Source organism: Rattus norvegicus, chromosome 16, assembly GCF_021556685.1.
Source record: "Rattus norvegicus strain SHRSP/BbbUtx chromosome 16, alternate assembly SHRSP_T2T, whole genome shotgun sequence".
In the NCBI taxonomy this organism is placed as follows: Eukaryota; Metazoa; Chordata; class Mammalia; order Rodentia; family Muridae; genus Rattus; species Rattus norvegicus.
The window spans coordinates 5,159,268-5,176,552 of NC_141549.1; the positions used below are offsets into that span (position 1 = coordinate 5,159,268).

The 17,285-nt window shown below is 44.2% G+C and overlaps 1 pseudogene; it reads left to right on the forward strand.

The window, feature by feature from the left end:
• Window positions 1–1,815: 1,815 nt before the first annotated feature.
• Rps7-ps2 (ribosomal protein S7, pseudogene 2) lies at window positions 1,816–17,005 on the forward strand (annotated as a pseudogene).
• Window positions 17,006–17,285: the final 280 nt, after the last annotated feature.

Sequence of the window (17,285 nt, forward strand, 5' to 3'; positions counted from 1 at the left end):
ATGACAGCCAGAGAGGATGAACATTTTTGTTTGTTTATTTGGTTTTTGTTTTTCAAGAAGGTGTCTCTGTGTAGCCCTGGCCTCTCCTGGAACTCACTCTGTAGACTAGGCTGGCCTTGAACTCACAGATTCTCCAGCTTCAGTCTCCCAAGTAATGGGATTAAAGGCATGCACCACCACTGCCCAGCAGAGAACGAACACTTTCAAAGAGCCCAGTTCTCACCTGAAATCTCAAGAGTCGGTCACTGCTTCCATTTGAAACAGTGACACCGCTCAAAACCCTCGGATACACTCAGAGTCTCCTCCTCGCTGCTGGAGGGTGGAACCCTGTGTTTGGGAACCCATAACAAGGTTCAGTGCGTCATGCTTTGTCTTTTCCCCTTTCCACTAAGTCTAAAGATGCACATTTGACATTTAGAGCATGCGAACACAACTTCAGCCTCCATCTGTAAGCAGAAAATAGTTCATTAAATAAATGTCTGTTGGTAGTACATCTTGAACATCAAGTCTGGCGTTTGATTTAGCCCCGAAAGTTTTCTTAGATGATAATGAGCTAGCTCCTGAACACCACCATTATGTTAATCCAAATTCCTTCGGGAGAATGACAGATTCCATTGGTGGATGGTCAAGGGGCCCCAGGCCTGCATGTCTGAAGTGCATGCTTCTGTGTCAAGCTGCCTTGTTCCCAATCTTCTGAGCTTCTCCCTCATTAAACAGATAAAGTTTGCTCTGCCTTCGTTTGACTAGAAACTGCATGCACAGAGTTTATATTTTAGGAAGGGCAGTGAGCACACAGAAATGTGACTGAAATATTACTTCTAGGCTGACTGGGGAAGAGACACAACTGTCTATGTCTGTTCAGACATTGTTAAGGGGAGACCACCCCCGTGCTAAGGCCATTGACCAGTTAGTAAACAAGCAGAAACAGACTGGGCAGCTAGAACCTCTGTCAAAGTTCTCTACTCAAATACACTTTTAAGAATAATGGCTAAGTAAACATGCTTAGACAAAAGTGTTACATCTTTAGGTGGGCCTAGAGGCAGGAGGAAGCTTGTAAGACCAGTTATTTGGAAAGTCGAGGCAGGAAGAAGGCAAGTTCAAGGCCTGCCTGGACAATTGTTTGTGATGATTTAAAAAAAAAAAAACTCTCATCCCAGTATGCTTTCTGTCTCTATGACAAATAGTACAACCAAAAGTGCCTTGGTCAGAAATCAGTACAAGGAGTAGGGTTGTTCCTGGGATGTATCTGACCATGTTGTTTGGGAGGAAGGCCTGTAGAAGGCCTGTAGCATTTGGAACTTTGAGCTGGAAAAGTCATTGAGTGCCCATATAGAAAAAAAAAGAGGAGGGAGAAAAGGGGGTGTGGAAAAGGCAGAAAGGAAATAAGGAAGGGCAGACAAATGGAAAGAAAGCAGGTGGGTAGGAAGGAAGGAAGGGAGGGAGGGAGGGAGGGAGGGAGGGAGGGAGGGAGGGAGGGAGGGAGGGAGGGAAGTAAGGAAGGAAAACAGTTGGTAGGGGGAAATGGTATATTAAGTTCCTCTATTCCATAATTTTCTTCTTTGTGTACATACAAAGATATTCCCTGAACTCTTCGTACTGCCCATATGTAACAAATAAAGCTAATTTTAAGGTATATATGCTAAAGATGTGCCAGGTACCAGTTTGTGGTCTAAGATTAAGACAAGAATCTACCATGCAGCAGTTAGAGTTAAGAGCCCAAAGGCCATGGTGGTGAAGCATAGCAGATGCACTACCTTAGAGTGGAGACTGAGAGAAAGGGATAAGGGTCAAGAAAGGTCAAGAAGAGCTGTCCTGATGCTTGGAGGAGGACCAGCCTTGGCTCTGGGCTCTGCAGAACAGGCAGAGGAGAAAACAGAGGAGAATGAAGAAAACGAGGGTTTGGAACCTGAAAGCCTCAGCAAGAAGAACTGGACACAGAGGGACAACACCTTGGCATCGTTCTTAGACACGGCCATCGTCCGGAAAGTTCTGGAGATTTCATGGTAAGATTGACCTCTGACTGCTCCAGAAACACTGTGTAAACTCAATATCTCAGCTGGGTAATCAAAAGAGATGCCACAAAATGTTGAAGTAATTTATCTATTGCACACTGTGTGCACCTCGTATAACTCAGTTCAAAGTACCATTAATGCATCCAAGCTCTATCCACCATCTTCTTAAGGAAGCTTCATCGGAGCCTGACCAGTGTGGGCTGGTGGCCTTCTCTTCCTTTGCTTTTGACTTCCCAGCCACAAACTGAGTGACCTCGCTCTCTGCCCAGTATTCCTGCCGTGAAGGCTTGACTTGAATCCAAGCTCTGAAGCCTCTAAAACTGTCAGCCACCCCCTTAGAAAACCCCTACCCTCTCAGAGAATTTGCCTTAGTTTAACTTCTATAGCAATGCAATTTTATGGTCCACAGACCTCTATGACAGAGAAGAAAAAGATAAAGTGAAACCTTTAGTAGTAGCGGCTGTAACAGCCCCCATTTATGATAGCATGTACATCCTACAGTGTTCATCACAATCATACAGAGTTAGCATGATTACTGTGCCCATCAGACAGACAAGAAAGCCGGACTTCTGGAAGGTGAAGTGATTGGTCTGAGGTCACATAGCTATTAAGAGTCATGTGTGAGACATGAATCAAAGTTTGTGGAATCCAACAGCTACCTCCTCAATTGCCGTGTTACATGCCTGAAAGGATGTTGGACCCCGAGAAAAGAAAGCAGATCCAGACATTGTAAGGATAGCAAACATGAACACAAGCTTGGTTTCAATCTCTCCCAAAATCTCACAAAGTTGACTACCAAGGGATACAAATCCTTTGGGGTAGAGGACACAAAATTCTGGTAGGTGGAAGGCAGGTGACTAGCAGTCTACAGGATGCTGACTAAGCCTACCGGGAATTGGGGAGTGAAGACCTGAGAATCAAAATCATTTATGTGGAAAACCCTCCTATGAGAGGCAAATCTAGGAAGTGAATGTCCAAACATGTGTACCTCTAGAAAGAGAAAATGGAGAGAATGCTTCTGTTTTCAGCAACTGTAACAAATCCCTGAGATAATCAGCTCACACAGATAAAGGGGGTTAGGGGTGGCTGACAGCTTGGGAAGCTTCAGTCCTTGGTCAGTTGATCCTGTTGCTTGGATTCAAGTCAGACCTTCACGGCAGTAACACTGGGTGGAGAGTAAGGCCACTCATCTTGTAGCCAAGAAGTAAAAAAGGAAAGAAGGCCACCAGCCCATACTGGTCCAGCTCCGATGAAGCTTCCTTAAGAAGATGGCTGGTATAGCACGGGGTACTTAGATTCTAGCATTAAACGTAACTTGAACTGGGTTATACAAAATGTGGCTGGCCAACAGGTGCTGTCCATGAACAGTTTGTTCTAGAAATATGCTTCAGCAAAGTTTCTGTCTGCATCAGACCAGAATTTTTAAAAAGTACTAATCATTCGTCACAGATAGTTTTAGAAGCATTGATTCAGGCAACGGGTTGAGTCAGAAATAATGCACAGAAAAATAAGGCACATTTTAAAACAAAAAATGATTATTAACTTGAGGGAAAAAATTGTTCAGGGAAAGGAAAGTAATTATAGTTTTCTACATGACTGAATTCTGAATAGCATATAAAGTCATAATAATGTAAACATTGACTGATGATTTAACTAAAATTATGATGAATTATCTTTGAAGGATGTGAAGTAAGCATGTGTGATAAGTCAGGAAGAACAGGAGTCAATTCCCATCTTCCCCGGTGAGAAGCCAATAGATATAGCCAAACAGAAGAACCAAGACGTATAAGTACCACCATGTTGTTTCTGGATATGGAAGGACAATTTTAATCATCCATATGAAAGGGTTTCCTGTGGAGAAGAGAAAAATAGAAGCAAGGTAGATGTGGACAGCAATCCTCAAAGAAGCGTTTATCTCTGCAGGCTTGCAAACCAGCACTGGGGAGGTGGAGGCAGTATGATCAGAAATCCAAGATCCGCTTTAGCTACTTATCAAGTTTGAAGCCAGCCTGGGCTGGGAGACTCTGACTTAACAAGCAAACAAGAGTTAGTTATTTCTTTGAACCATGTGTTTCTCTAACAAATCAAGCTCTGAAGCCAGTTGGTGTTGAAGCAAACAATTCTGCGTGTACTTGACTCTGTAGACGTCTCAGTGGGTAGGGGCACTTGCTAACCAAACGTGAGGGCCCCAGTTCATATCCCCAGCACACACACATAAAAGACTAGACATGGCCACACATCCTGTAACCATGGTGCTATGGGAAGTGGGGATAAGAGGGTTGCTAAGACTTGCTGACTACCACCCTAGCTTCAGAAGAGACTCTGTCTCACTGGGGTGCAGACTGTTGTGTTTTATAAAACAGAAAGAAAGAACCAGGATATGTTTGGCAGAAGTGTGGAATGGTGAGGTGGAAGGGGGTACCTCTGCAGGCCCATGCTGAGACAACCCTTCCCCTTGAGGTACCAGCCACCAGACCATGGATATAGTATGAAATAGAGGGCATGGGGAGGGGAGTTGAGGGAGTAGAGACTGAGAAAGGGAGAGAGAGAGAAAGAGAGAGAGAGAAGACATAGTAGAGGCCATCCATGTAGCCATGAACACATGGAGAGAGTGGAGAGGGGGGGTGGGGAGAGAAGGGACAGAGAAGGAAGAGAGTAAGAGCAAGGGAGTAAGAGAGTGAGGAGGGGGCAAACAGCTCCTTCTATAGAGAGTCAGGCATACCTGGCTGTTGCCAAGTAACTGTGGGGTGGAGCCTAGAGGGAACGCTAACAGGAAGGACATGAAAAAGATAACAGGCAAGTACATGGGCACATACACTATGTACACACACACACACACACACACACACACACACACACACACACACACACGCACCATTGCCTACCCCTAAAGGATATTGAAACCCAGCACATAGCTCAGCATGCTACCGGTCATCCAGGACTATAACCAATCACTTTCATTTCCCGTATTCTAAAGGAAATCAGAGAATAGAAAGTGATAATGGAAAATGGGTTTCTTTACAGTTTGGCCAGGACGGAAGAGAAAAACAAACCTGATTCTTCTCCACCATGTCTATGGCAGTCTTACGATTATAGAAATCTATGAAACCAAGGCCTTAGCAGGTAGGTTTGTACAGGACCGTTTAGTAGCCCTTTCCTGCAGGAAAGGAGATGGTCTCAGGCTGCAGCCACTGTTCCTATCCACAGTCCCTGTGCTCAGCATTCTGCCTCTGTGCTCAGCAGAGGGCACAAGGCTTTCTCTTTAGAATGCAGAGCTTCTTGTCTGCCCCTCCGGGGCTCCGGCCCATTTTCTCCCAGCATGGGATCACAGTTACAAATATAATAATCAATACTCATAAGGGGAGGCTATGTTCCAAATAATCTGCTTAAGAAAGCAGTTAAGCGTTTGGCATGTTCCAACCAGCTAGAAAACCTCACTCTCCAAACCCAGACCCATCAGGCACTCACTGACACATAGAAAACTAAGCTCGACTATTGGGTTCCAATCCTCAGTGAACAGTGGATCTAGTGACTAATTCTGACAACTTCGAATAATATATTTAAACATATATCTACCGCCATCTGTATACCAAAAGACGTGGAGTCTTAGGGATGTTTAATTAACCTTGTATTACAGCTCATAAGCACAACACCCCCCACCACCAATACATTCCCTTAAATGCCATCAGCCTACTATTTTGTACAGGTTTCAGAATATGATGCTCTCCTAAGCTTATCTGGGTTTACAGATGGCATTATAGCATGATCCCTATTATGATAATTAGGCATTGTTAAGCCACTGTATCCTAGCTGCCGGAACAAATGCTCACAGAGACAGATAGCCTTTGCCTGAAGGGACCTCACTTTAAATAGATGGTGGAGTAATTCAAAGGATAAGAAAGAATGGAGCGGCTAAGGAAGACAGCAGCATTTTATCCATGTGTCTCTGGAAGACAGAAGGTGATTTAAGATGCTGAAGAGGGCAGCCTTGTTTGGAGACTCCTAGTATCAGAGAGTTAAGGGACAGGAAAGAGCTTTGGAAGACACCTAATTCCATGAGCTGCTGGGGGTGGAGGAAAGAAGGAATTGCACTCCACGAACGTGTGCATAAATTCTTCCTGATTTTTCCTAAGAAGGTCCTAGGTGTTCATAAAATTCTCAAGGACTTTGATTATAAGATCTCTCTCATCTAAACCACTTTTACATTTTAGAGCTAATAGAACTTGGATTTCTGGCATACTTTACTTGTCTATTTGTAGGAAGGGAAGGGAGACCCCAGATAGGGCCCACATCTATCTCAGCTGCAACTAGGGCAGTGGCAGAGCTGGGAAATGTTTCCCACCCCCTACCCCTGGGTTTTTCCACCTACATCCTGGTGCCTCTAATAAGCCATCTCTAGTTACTAACACATCCAGCTGACCTTATCATATACGAAAGAAGTGAATGCTTTAAAACAGGTCAGTGGATTTACACACAACATATACCTCCCCAGTTGTCCAAGCCAAATACCCAGACAGTGTCTATGAGCCCCTCATTTTCCTTCCACGTCTTCTTCCCTAGCCACCCCTGCTAGGTAAGAGTGTCTAGATGAGCTCCCTGTTAGCCGGGCACCTGAGCACAGGCAGCGCGTGCTTCTCGCTGCCTTGGAAGTGGGAATGTACTTCTACATTGAGGCTGTGCAGCTTGAGCCCCCTGGGGACATCCAGGGCCTTGAATGCCTGGCAGGAGAGAATTTCAGGACAAGTAGAACAAAATGAAGTAAGTGAGCCCCTTGATTCAGGAGGAGGGCTGTCACATTCAAAGAGAGAGTGAACGCAGGCAAGAAGAGGACTGGAGCTAGGTGTCTTGGGGGTAGCTATTTATGGCATAAGGGGATTTTGAAACTAACGGATGTGCTGGTGTGCTAGTTTTCTTAGTCAAAAATTCTTATTCTTGAGAAGAAAGCTTTCAAGTACATCGTGTAGGCTTACAGGTGAGGAAGGAAGGACAGGTCTAGAGAAATGATGTTGCTCACAGGAATTCTTATTTACATGCAGGTCGCAAAAGGAGTAGAGTTGGGACACGGTTCTTCAGCCACTTTAAAAATCTTATCTGGGATACTGAATAGAAAGGGGAGTGGAGCTCCACAGTCTGGTGAGCCTGTAGACGTCCCTAGGTGTCAGAACCCAGAGAGTGCAGATGCCTGTCTGTTTTATGTTTGTGCCCTCTCTAGTTCCCAAATGGCTAGCCTGCGTCCTGGACACCATAAGTTCTAGCCATAGAGTGGATCCAGTTCACACCTGACCTCTTCCTGAAACTGTACAGGCCCCATGATTTTAAGACTCAGGCATGACTGTCTCTACCCACTGTCCCTTAATCTGGGCTATCGTCAGACTAGATAGATGATAGATAGATAGATAGATAGATAGATAGATAGATAGATAGATAGATAGATAGGCAGACAGATAGATAGGCAGACAGATAGATAGGCAGACAGATAGATATAGATAGATGGATGGATGGATGGATGGATGGATGGATGGATGGATGGATAGATAGAGATAAAGGTAGAGATAGAGATGGACTCCTATTTTGGCCTGTGTCATTACTTGCTATGACTTGGGTCTCAATACACATCTGAGACTATGCTGATCCCATTATTTAAGCCTCAAGCACATCCCAAGTTTGCACTGGCCAAGCGGCCAAGGGTCTAGATTCATGTACACTACCCCAAACCTGGGCAACACAGCAGGGTACCCATTTGGTAGGTAGGGCAGGATAGTATGTGACTTTTCTCTGGAACTAAGAGCTGTACTAGAGAAGCCACAGCAAAGATCCAAATGGTCCCCAACTAAAGACAGAGCCTCTCCTCAGAAACAGTTTTATATTTGGGAAAAAGTGAAGGGAAGAGCCTTCTAGGCCAGCTAGCGTCTCTTGTGACTAGTCTTGGGCCAATAATACATAGCAGTAACACATAACCAGCCTTAATCCCTTGCTGGCCACAGGTGTAATAGTGTCCACCCACACTGACTCTGTCCAAGACTGGGCAAGAGCCCACAGTACTTGACCAAAAGCTTCTAATGACCAGGCTGATCCAATTTAGGCAGTATACAATGTGCATATATATTAATTGGTATCATTAGGTGATCATCATAATAATGTGGCCAATTAATATATTATATCTCAGTTAAAGAACATTTTTAAATATGAGCAAATTAAGTCAAAATACAGTAGACAACATGAGCCTGTGATTTGTTGCAGACTTAGGATTTTCCTTAACTTTTTAAAGCCATAGTAAAATTTGATTAGGTTGATAAAGGATTGTGGGAATGCTTAAAAGTAATATGGCTGGGGTTGGGGATTTAGCTCAGTGGTAGAGCGCTTGCCTAGCAAGCGCAAGGCCCTGGGTTCGGTCCCCAGCTCTGAAAACAAAAACAAAAACAAAAAAAAACAAAAAAGTAATATGGCTACCAGGCTCATACGCATGTCATCCCAGAACTAGAAAAGATGGGGAAAGAGGGTCACGGATTAGAAACCAGTCTAGGCTACATAGAAAGAGCCTGTCTCAAAGTAAATGCATAAGTAAATAAAAACTAGACACATGTCATTTGAGGTATAGTTTAAATCCTGTTTTATTACATCGTAAGAAATAGTTAAATATTCAGGAAGTTGTTATAATGGAATCACCAAGGTCAAAGTCTAAAACGGGAGAACCATAGTAGGCGATCTTCAGCCACCTGTCCTCAATAACTAATACCTGGGTTTAATAATAAAAGGCTGAGAAGGGAACACATGCCATGTGTGCACTGGGCAGAGGGATGAGTGCATGGGTCTGTGACCTCCTCCTAAGTCCATCTCCGGAATTATGACATGATGTGTAGGTTTAAACAGGGGGCAAGAGGAAGAAACACATAGCTAACCACTTCTGGCCAAGGCGTGGTCCCACCCTTCACTGAACCTCCCCTTCGGTGGCAGCAGTCTTTTCTGCAAGGTAGGCTCATGAGTTGTCAGAAGCATGGAAATGTCTCCCTAGAAGACAACGTCCCCTCTGGCTGGATAGCAAATATGTGACTTTTCTCTGGAATTCCAGAGCTCAGTCTTTTCCTTTCCCAATAAGGGATTTCTGAGTAAATTCCAACTCTTTGGGGGCCGTTGCCTCAATAGTCTGGTAGCCAAAGGGAGAGGCACAGATGTCCCTCTCGAGCAGACTTCCATTTCACGGAAACTTCCAGAGTTACACGTCTTCCCAGCTAGGCATTTGGAAGCGCTTGAAAAAAAGTCAAATATACTGAGGGAATCTGTAAAATGTAGTATAATGCTTTTAATTAGTGTTATATTGGGGAGAGTTTCCGGGGGGGGGGGACTATCTAATCTGCACTAACGAAAATGTTTGCTTTCAGTAGCAACTCTGACCACTGCAACTGTACACAGTCCTCTCAACGGTTGCAACAGACAGAACATGCTAACAAATGCACACCAGGCCTTCAGAAATGCTCCCCACCCCTGGAGCGCTAAGCTGCCTCGGAAATAACCACCAGCCTGTGAACTCAGGAGAAAGTAACTCTTGTTGGCACAAGCCAGCGAGGCAGGTGAACAGCTGAGAACGTTCCTGGGGTTTTGTCCCTGCTTCCAAGTTTGGACTGCTCAGAAACAGCCAGCCGTGCTCCTGCACCCCTTTGCCTCCACACAGGACACCTGACAAGCATCTTTCAGAAGCACCGTGCACCTCTCCTGTTCTCCTAGCTGCCTTCAGCCTCTGCCAGAATGCAAGGTGAAGTGGCTTTGAGTAGATAATTTTTCCTCACAGGCTAGCTTCCGTTTATTTCGTGCTAAAACAACTCTCTCAGACTAAATTAAAGATCTAGGCTGACCGAAGCTTTAGTCTCCCCAATTCTTTCTCACACATTCTTCCCCCAACGTCTGTCTGTCTGTCAATTCCTTGTCCTCAGAAGCCCCTGCCGCCCCCACCATCTGTCAACTCCTCTTGGCCCTTCTGCAAATGCGACTTCCACTCCTGCCTTCCTTCCACCCACCAGAACTTAGCATAGGGCTGTTTGCTCATCTTTCTGGCCTTGCTTCCTTGACCACAGCCTTCAGAAGGAAAGCAAGTCCCTCTGCTCTGCTTACTGTGTACCCCCAGCTACTAGCTCTGTGCCAGGCACATGGTAGGCCTGTCAGAGAGAAGCCAGGACTCTGAGATCAAGGATAGTCATTGTTTTAATGGCCTTCCCCGATAATGTAATACAAATGCAAAAATCAATACCACTACCAAAGAGGGAGAGTCATTTTCCATCTATTTATCATTATTATTCTATATGCACACACGTGTGTGGGCTTGTATGTGCATATGTGTGCAAGAGGTTGATGCTGAGTGTCCCCCTGTATTGCTTTCCACCTTATCATTTTTTTTGAAGCAGGCTCTGTCCCAAAACTTGACGCTCATAGATGCAGCTAAAGTGGTTGACTGGGCAGTGAGCTCCCAGATACACCTTCCTCTGAGCCACTCACCACCACAGCTGATTCTATTTTAATTAATTTATTTAGTCTGTGAGTGTGTGTGTGTGAGTGTGTGTGTGTGTGTATGCTTGCACATGTGGTATATATGTGGAGGTCAGAGAGCTTGTGTCAGCGCTTTCACTCTGTGTGTTCTGGAGATTGAACTCGGGTCAGAGAACTTTCAGATCTCAGATTTCTCCTTCTAATGTGGAGGTCCAGGCACCAAACCTCAAGTCTTCAGACTTGGCCGGAAATAGCTTTACCCAATGAGCCAACTCCTCGGCCTCACCCACACTCAGCTTTTTATGGGTGCTGGAGATCCAAGCTGGGGTCCTTGTGCTTCCATAGCAAGTATTTTACCATGGAGCCGTCTCCCTTGTCAAGAACATTATATTTTAGCTACTTCAGTGTCTCCAACATTTTCTGCATGTACATCAGTCCCAAATGAAGTGCTCAGAGCAGAAAGAAACAGTGTCCAGCTGTCACTGATCCCACTGAGTGTCAGTGATAAGATGATTAGGATATGTTCCCTGACAGCAAGACACTCGTGCTAAGAAAAAGAAAGAGAGAGAGAGAGAGAGAGAGAGAGAGAGAGAGAGAGAGAGAGAGAGAGTGTACAGTAGCTTGGACACAGAAATACACCAGAGGTGTAGAAGGACACACAATGTGCCCACGCAGGCCACACCCATGTGTGCTTCTCTCTAACATATTTTCCTTAAAGCCTGGGTACAGATTAAATATGTGGTAATCACAGCATTTGAAATACTTACTGGTATGTCTCTGTTGAAAGAATTATTGCAATGACACTTTAAAGAATCAATTCCTAATTTTTCTTCTGTAAATTTGATGCTTTATTTTTTTTTTTTTACAAAACAATCTTTTTTACGGGACAAAGCAGATCACATTGCATTGCATTATGGAGTTGAATAGCCATGCTAGATGGACGCAGGACAAGGTTCGAGGCACGGGAATTTCCTAGCTGAATTTCTTTAACGTACAGTCAGGGCCAGGAAGGTGCCTCACTAATAAAGAGATCTTATTGCATAAACTCTAAGGATCTGAGTTGACTCCCTAGATTCTTTGGTAGAAGAGAACTTACTCCTGAAAGTCCTCTGACCTCTGCATACATGCTATGCATGTGTGTACTTGTGTGTGCACACGTTTGGACATACAAACAGTAAAAAAAAAGCATTTTTTAATTTAAACTTAAATATGTGCCAATTAACAGAAGACATATTTTTGGTGACCTTGTTGCTATGCAATCACTTTTACAGCCTAGACATGACAGGTCAGATCCTCCACAAGGCCCCACTGACAGAATCAAGGGCTTGGAGAGGAGCAGACACGTGAAGCTGCCACCAGCATCCCTCGGAAACTTATCTCTGCGTAGCCTTTCTTTAAAATGAGAAAGCACACGCTCCAAGATAGCAATGCTAAGTGAAGTAAATGCAGATGCCATTGGCAGATCCTCATCATCCTTTCTGAGTGGTATGCACTGCACATATGTGTATGCCTTGTTCTTCTACAAGATTGGCAGCTCTTCACTACAGACACATGTAACGCATTGTGCTACGGATGTCTTCGCCGCTATGACGTCACCTACTAAGGGAAATTTTTCAGCTCATTATTAGGTTCGAATATGACTATGCCTGCTAGAAAAGGCCACTGGGACCCATGGAGGGGAGCATGGTGGTGGTGGTAGTGGTGGTGATGGTGGTGGTGGTGGTGGTGGTGGTGGTGGTGTGTGTATGTGTAGGTCTGGGTCTGAAGCTCACATCACCTTCTCAGTGACAGTAAGAGAGTAGCTAAAGAGGAAGAGGAAGCCCGTATTACATAGGATTACAACCACACAGGAGGGAAGTGCTGATTAGGCCAAAACTTAAGGGATCTCAGTGGGTCTCTGTTCAGCCTAAAAATGGTCATCAGGCAGCAGTCCTTCTAATAACTATAACCCAGACAAGTGGGGTGAGGGGATCAGATCTGACTTTCCACTGCTGGGAGCTGGGTATGCACACTGTTAGCACATGACCACAAACCGAAGCAAAGGTCAGCCTTTCCGCACTAAACAATAAACCAGTTGTCACTGGAGAACCTGAGTGGCCTCTAATCCGTCCTACTCTCTCCCCTAAAGTGGATGTTTCACAGAGCCCTGGCGAGCTTTTTAATGCTATGTAGCATCAGAGAATAGAGAGGTCATTTTAATTTTCCCACGTCTTTAAGACTGCTTTGAACAACATCTCATCCCTTTTAGTTAAATATCCCTTTTAGTTCCTACTGGGTTCAAGACCCGACAAGACAGGTGCTGTGGACAGAATGGAGTAACCAGGATCTTTCCATGCCAGACTTCATTCTAGAGCAAATGGAGGCCAATGCGGAAAGCAGGTGAGCAGTTAGATGCTTGAGCCTTAAAATGGGACTAAGGTGAAACCTTTGTCAGATGAGTGTCCTGGGAAGACAAGCGCAAGGGCTCCCGGAAGATGAGGAATGGGCCTTGAGAAGAACGAGGATAAGATGTTCCGTCAGGAGGAAGCTGCAGGCCTGAAAGGCCCTGAGCATAGTCAGAACTGACAAAGCCCAAGGCAGCTGCTGGAAAAAGACCCAGGGCACAGTAACGTTTGGGGTTAGCCTTGTGCCAAGAGGCAGGAGGCCATGCAGGGCCATGTAGGAGGACCCAAGTTACCAGGGAGCTGCAGAACAGTCTCTGGTTGGAAATGCTATGAGCAGTTTATGCAGTGGAACAGCCACTCTGGCCACAGGACTTAGGAGAAGGGTGAGAGGACTTTTGGTGGGGACTCTGATTCCTCAGAACCCAGGCTTCCTCTTCCTTCTGGGTCTGCTAAATGAGCTAGGCTCTACCACCTGCCCTAAACAGGCCAATAAAGACACAAGTAATAGTTTAAGATGAAGAAAGGAGATGCATTCAGTGAGGCCACACTGGGAAGAAGGATACATATGGAAGTCCAGCTGCCCCACCTCTACCCATATCCGTCCTCAGGGTCCCGACATGAAGTTTCTAGTTAAACAGAAGACAGGACAGGAAGCACGCACAGCTAAGTAGGAAGTCCTGGCCGAGGCATGCTCCTACTCCTCACTGGTCCATCCTTGCCTTAGCTCTAGTCTCTCCTGCAAGATAGTCTGACACGTTGTCATACTGTGTGAATTTCCCCCTGGGAGACAAGCTAGTACCAAATTTTGGTCCTTTCCTTTTTCCAGCATTAGATTCCTAGGAGAATTCCAAGTTTGTGAGGCCCATTGTCGCCCTAGTCTGATGGAGTTAAAAATATCCCTTTAGAATTATCTTCATTCTGGCCAGGGCAGTTACAGATATACAGACCTAGGTGTGAGCTTCTAATCCGTCAGCATCAAAACCTCAGTCGTATTATAGTTAAAACACTACATGTACATGGCGAAGAAAGCATACTGAAGTACAGTAAGTTTATTGAAAGCCTTCTTTTCCCTCACCCCTGGCATCTTGCCATCCTAGACCCAATCCAACCGCCTCCACCATGCTGCATCAGACACCTTAATTTAAAACCTGAAACATTCAGACACCAGCACCATCATGAAAACAGCAATATAATAACAAATCAAAAAATAAAACCTGAAATACTGAAAGTCCTAGAAGAAAACATAGGGAATCTCCTCAAGACATTGAGGTGGGCAAGGACTTTCTGAGCAGAGGAAACATAAGTAGCGCAGGACCTGGCTCACAGATCAACAAATGGAACTGCATAAAGCTGAAAAGCGACTGCACAATAACAGAAGCTATCAGTAGGGCACACAGACAACAACATAAAGACCAGAACGGGGAAAATGTATTAGTTACACCTGTGGAGATCAAATGTCAATGAAACAAAGCTGCCAATCAACGAATGGACTAATCAATTTTCAAACAATGTTCAAACAAAGAAATACAGCTTCCCTAATCACCAGGAAAATGCAAATGAAGACTACTTTGAGATTCCACCTCACCCCACTCAAAATGGCTACCATGGAGAACTATGAAAGCAAATGTTGGCACGAACAGGGAGAGAAGGATGAACCTTTATTTACCTCTAGGTACGAATTAACACAGCCATTATGTAAATCAGTCTGGATGTTTCTCAAAACGTTAAAAATAGAACTACCATATGACCCAGAGAGTCCACTCCTGGACAGACACCCAGAGAACTGCACCCTTACCACAGAGATGTTTGCACTTCTAGCGCTGTTTCAGTCACTCTAGCAAGGGAACGGAACCAACCTTGCTGTCCAACACAGAGGACCAGAAAACACCAACCTGCCATTTATACAGAATGAGCTATTACACTAAAGAGAAAGGAAATCACAGCATTTTCAGGAAAGTGGAAGGATGTATAGTGTATCATATCAAGCAAGGTACCCAATCCCAAAAGAAAAAAATAAAAGGCAGGTTCCTCTTCCAATACAGATCCTAGCCTATAATGTATAACATATATAAGTAAATAAATGTATGCCTGCATAGAGTATAACATTTAGAAAGGAGAAGAAGCAGATAGGGTAGTTTTAAAAGATGAAATTTCTTACTAATGAGTTCACGTAAACAGTATACTTCGTGTCTGCCCTGTGAATGCTCTCCGAAGGTACTCGACTTTCGATGTATAGTGGGTGGTGTCTGAAGGGGACTGTGTGAGGTGACCTGACTTTCTGAGAGACCCGGACTTTAAATTACAAATTTCATTGAATATTCCTGTAGAATGTGGTTCTTTGTAAGTGCTGCTAACTAGCCTTACTGTATTTTATTCTTTAAATGAAAATTTTAGATATGTGAATTATGGTGTAAAGCTTGTTAGAAAAATATTTAAGATATAATTTTGAAAACCCCAAGAATACCTAGGATACTGATTAAAGTAACCCAACAAAATTAACAGGAAGTTGAAACACGGAGAAACTTCTTTGTTTCACTGCATGCTATCATTCTAAATTGTATTACGGGTGAAAAATTGCTTTGGTTTGGTGATGATAGATAGATAGATAGATAGATAGATAGATAGATAGATAGATAGATAGATAGATAGATAGATAGAGATAGATAGATAATATAGTCAGGGGGCAACATCTGAATGCACAGAAACTATTTATTGATATTTCCCCAGATAAAATTACATTCTATTGAGCACATATAGACATTTTTCTTATCATTTTTATTAAACAATATGGTATGCTAACTATGTAGCATTTACATTGTATTAGGTTTGGCAAATAATCTATCCTGGTTAAATAGTTTGGTAAACTAAAGTGTCTGAATGGGGACAGAGAGATGACTCGGTTGACAGAGTCCTCCACAAGTGTGAGGACTTGAGTTCAGATTCTGAGCACGCAAAAATCCAGGCATAAAGTTGGCAAAATGGCTCAGCAGGGATAGGTGTTTGCCACCAGAGCTGACAATTTGAGTTTAATCCTAGAGATCTGAGGAGAGACTGACTTCCGCAGGTTGTCCTGTAACCTCCACATATGTGCTATGGTGCAGAGAAAGAGGGAGAGAGAGAGACAGAGACAGACAAAGAGGCAGAGACAGAGACAGGCAGAGACAGACAGAGAGACAGAGTCAAAGAGTCAGACAGAATCAGAGACAGAGACAGACACAGAGACAGACAGAAAGGAAGAAAGAGACAGAGAGAGACAGAAAGCTTTTAAAACTTGCTGGCCAGGTAGTCTTGCCAAATGGGTGAGCTCCAGGTTGAGTGAGAGACCCCGTGTAAAAAACCTAATGTGCTAAGTAATGAGGAAGGTGCCTGATGCTGACCTCTGACCTCGGATCTCCACTCATTTTGGAGCCCTGTGACAGGTCTCTGTAATCCCAGCACTGGGGAAGAGAAGACAGGAAGATCCTTAGAGCTTATTGGCCAGCCAGTCTAGCCGAGCAGATGACCTCTAGGTTCAGTGAGACACCTTGTTTTAAAATTAGCTAGCAGCTCTTTCTAAGCAGGCACTCCATCAGGAGGAAGCCATGTTCAGCTCCAGTGCCAACGTCCAAAGGTGAGAAGCCAGATGAGTTTGGGTCTGGTATCTCAGGCAATGTTCAAACTTGAGACAAACTCAGATCTCAAGGCCCAGCTGTGGGAACTCAACATCACCACAGCCAAGGAAATCGAAGTTGGTGGTGGTCAGAAAACTATCATAATTTTTGTGCTGTTCCTCAGCTGAAATCTTTCCAGGAAGTCCAAGTCTAGCTAGTTCATGAATTGGAGAAAATGTTCAGTGGGAAGCAAGTAGTCTTCATTGCTCAGAGGAGGATTCTGCCCGAGCCAACCTGGAAAAGCCCTGTGAAAAATAAGTAAAAGCTCCCCAGAAGCCGTACCCTGACCGCAGTGCACGACGCCATCCTTGAGGACTTGGTCTTCCCAAGTGAAATTGTAGGTCAGAGGATCAGAGTGAAACTGGACGGCAGCCGGCTCATAAAAGTTCATTTAGACAAAGCACAGCAGAACAATGTGGAGCACAAGGTCGGAACTTTTTCTGGTGTGTACAGGAAGCTCACAGGTAAGGATGTCAATTAATTCCGAGTTTCAGTTGTAAAGAAAATGACTGAATATAGTGTCATTAATAGTTTTTTTAAGTAAGTTAAATATGAAGTGAGAGAGATACTTGACAATAACCTCTGACCTCCACACGAAGACCTCACAATTTAAAAATTAATAAAATGCATGAAAGGCTATGCACAGGTTATATGCAAACACACACTACATAAATGTGTATGTATGTGTGTATATGTGTGTATGTGTGTGTGTATGTGTGTGTTTGTGTGTATGTATGTGTATGTGTGTATGTGTCTGTATG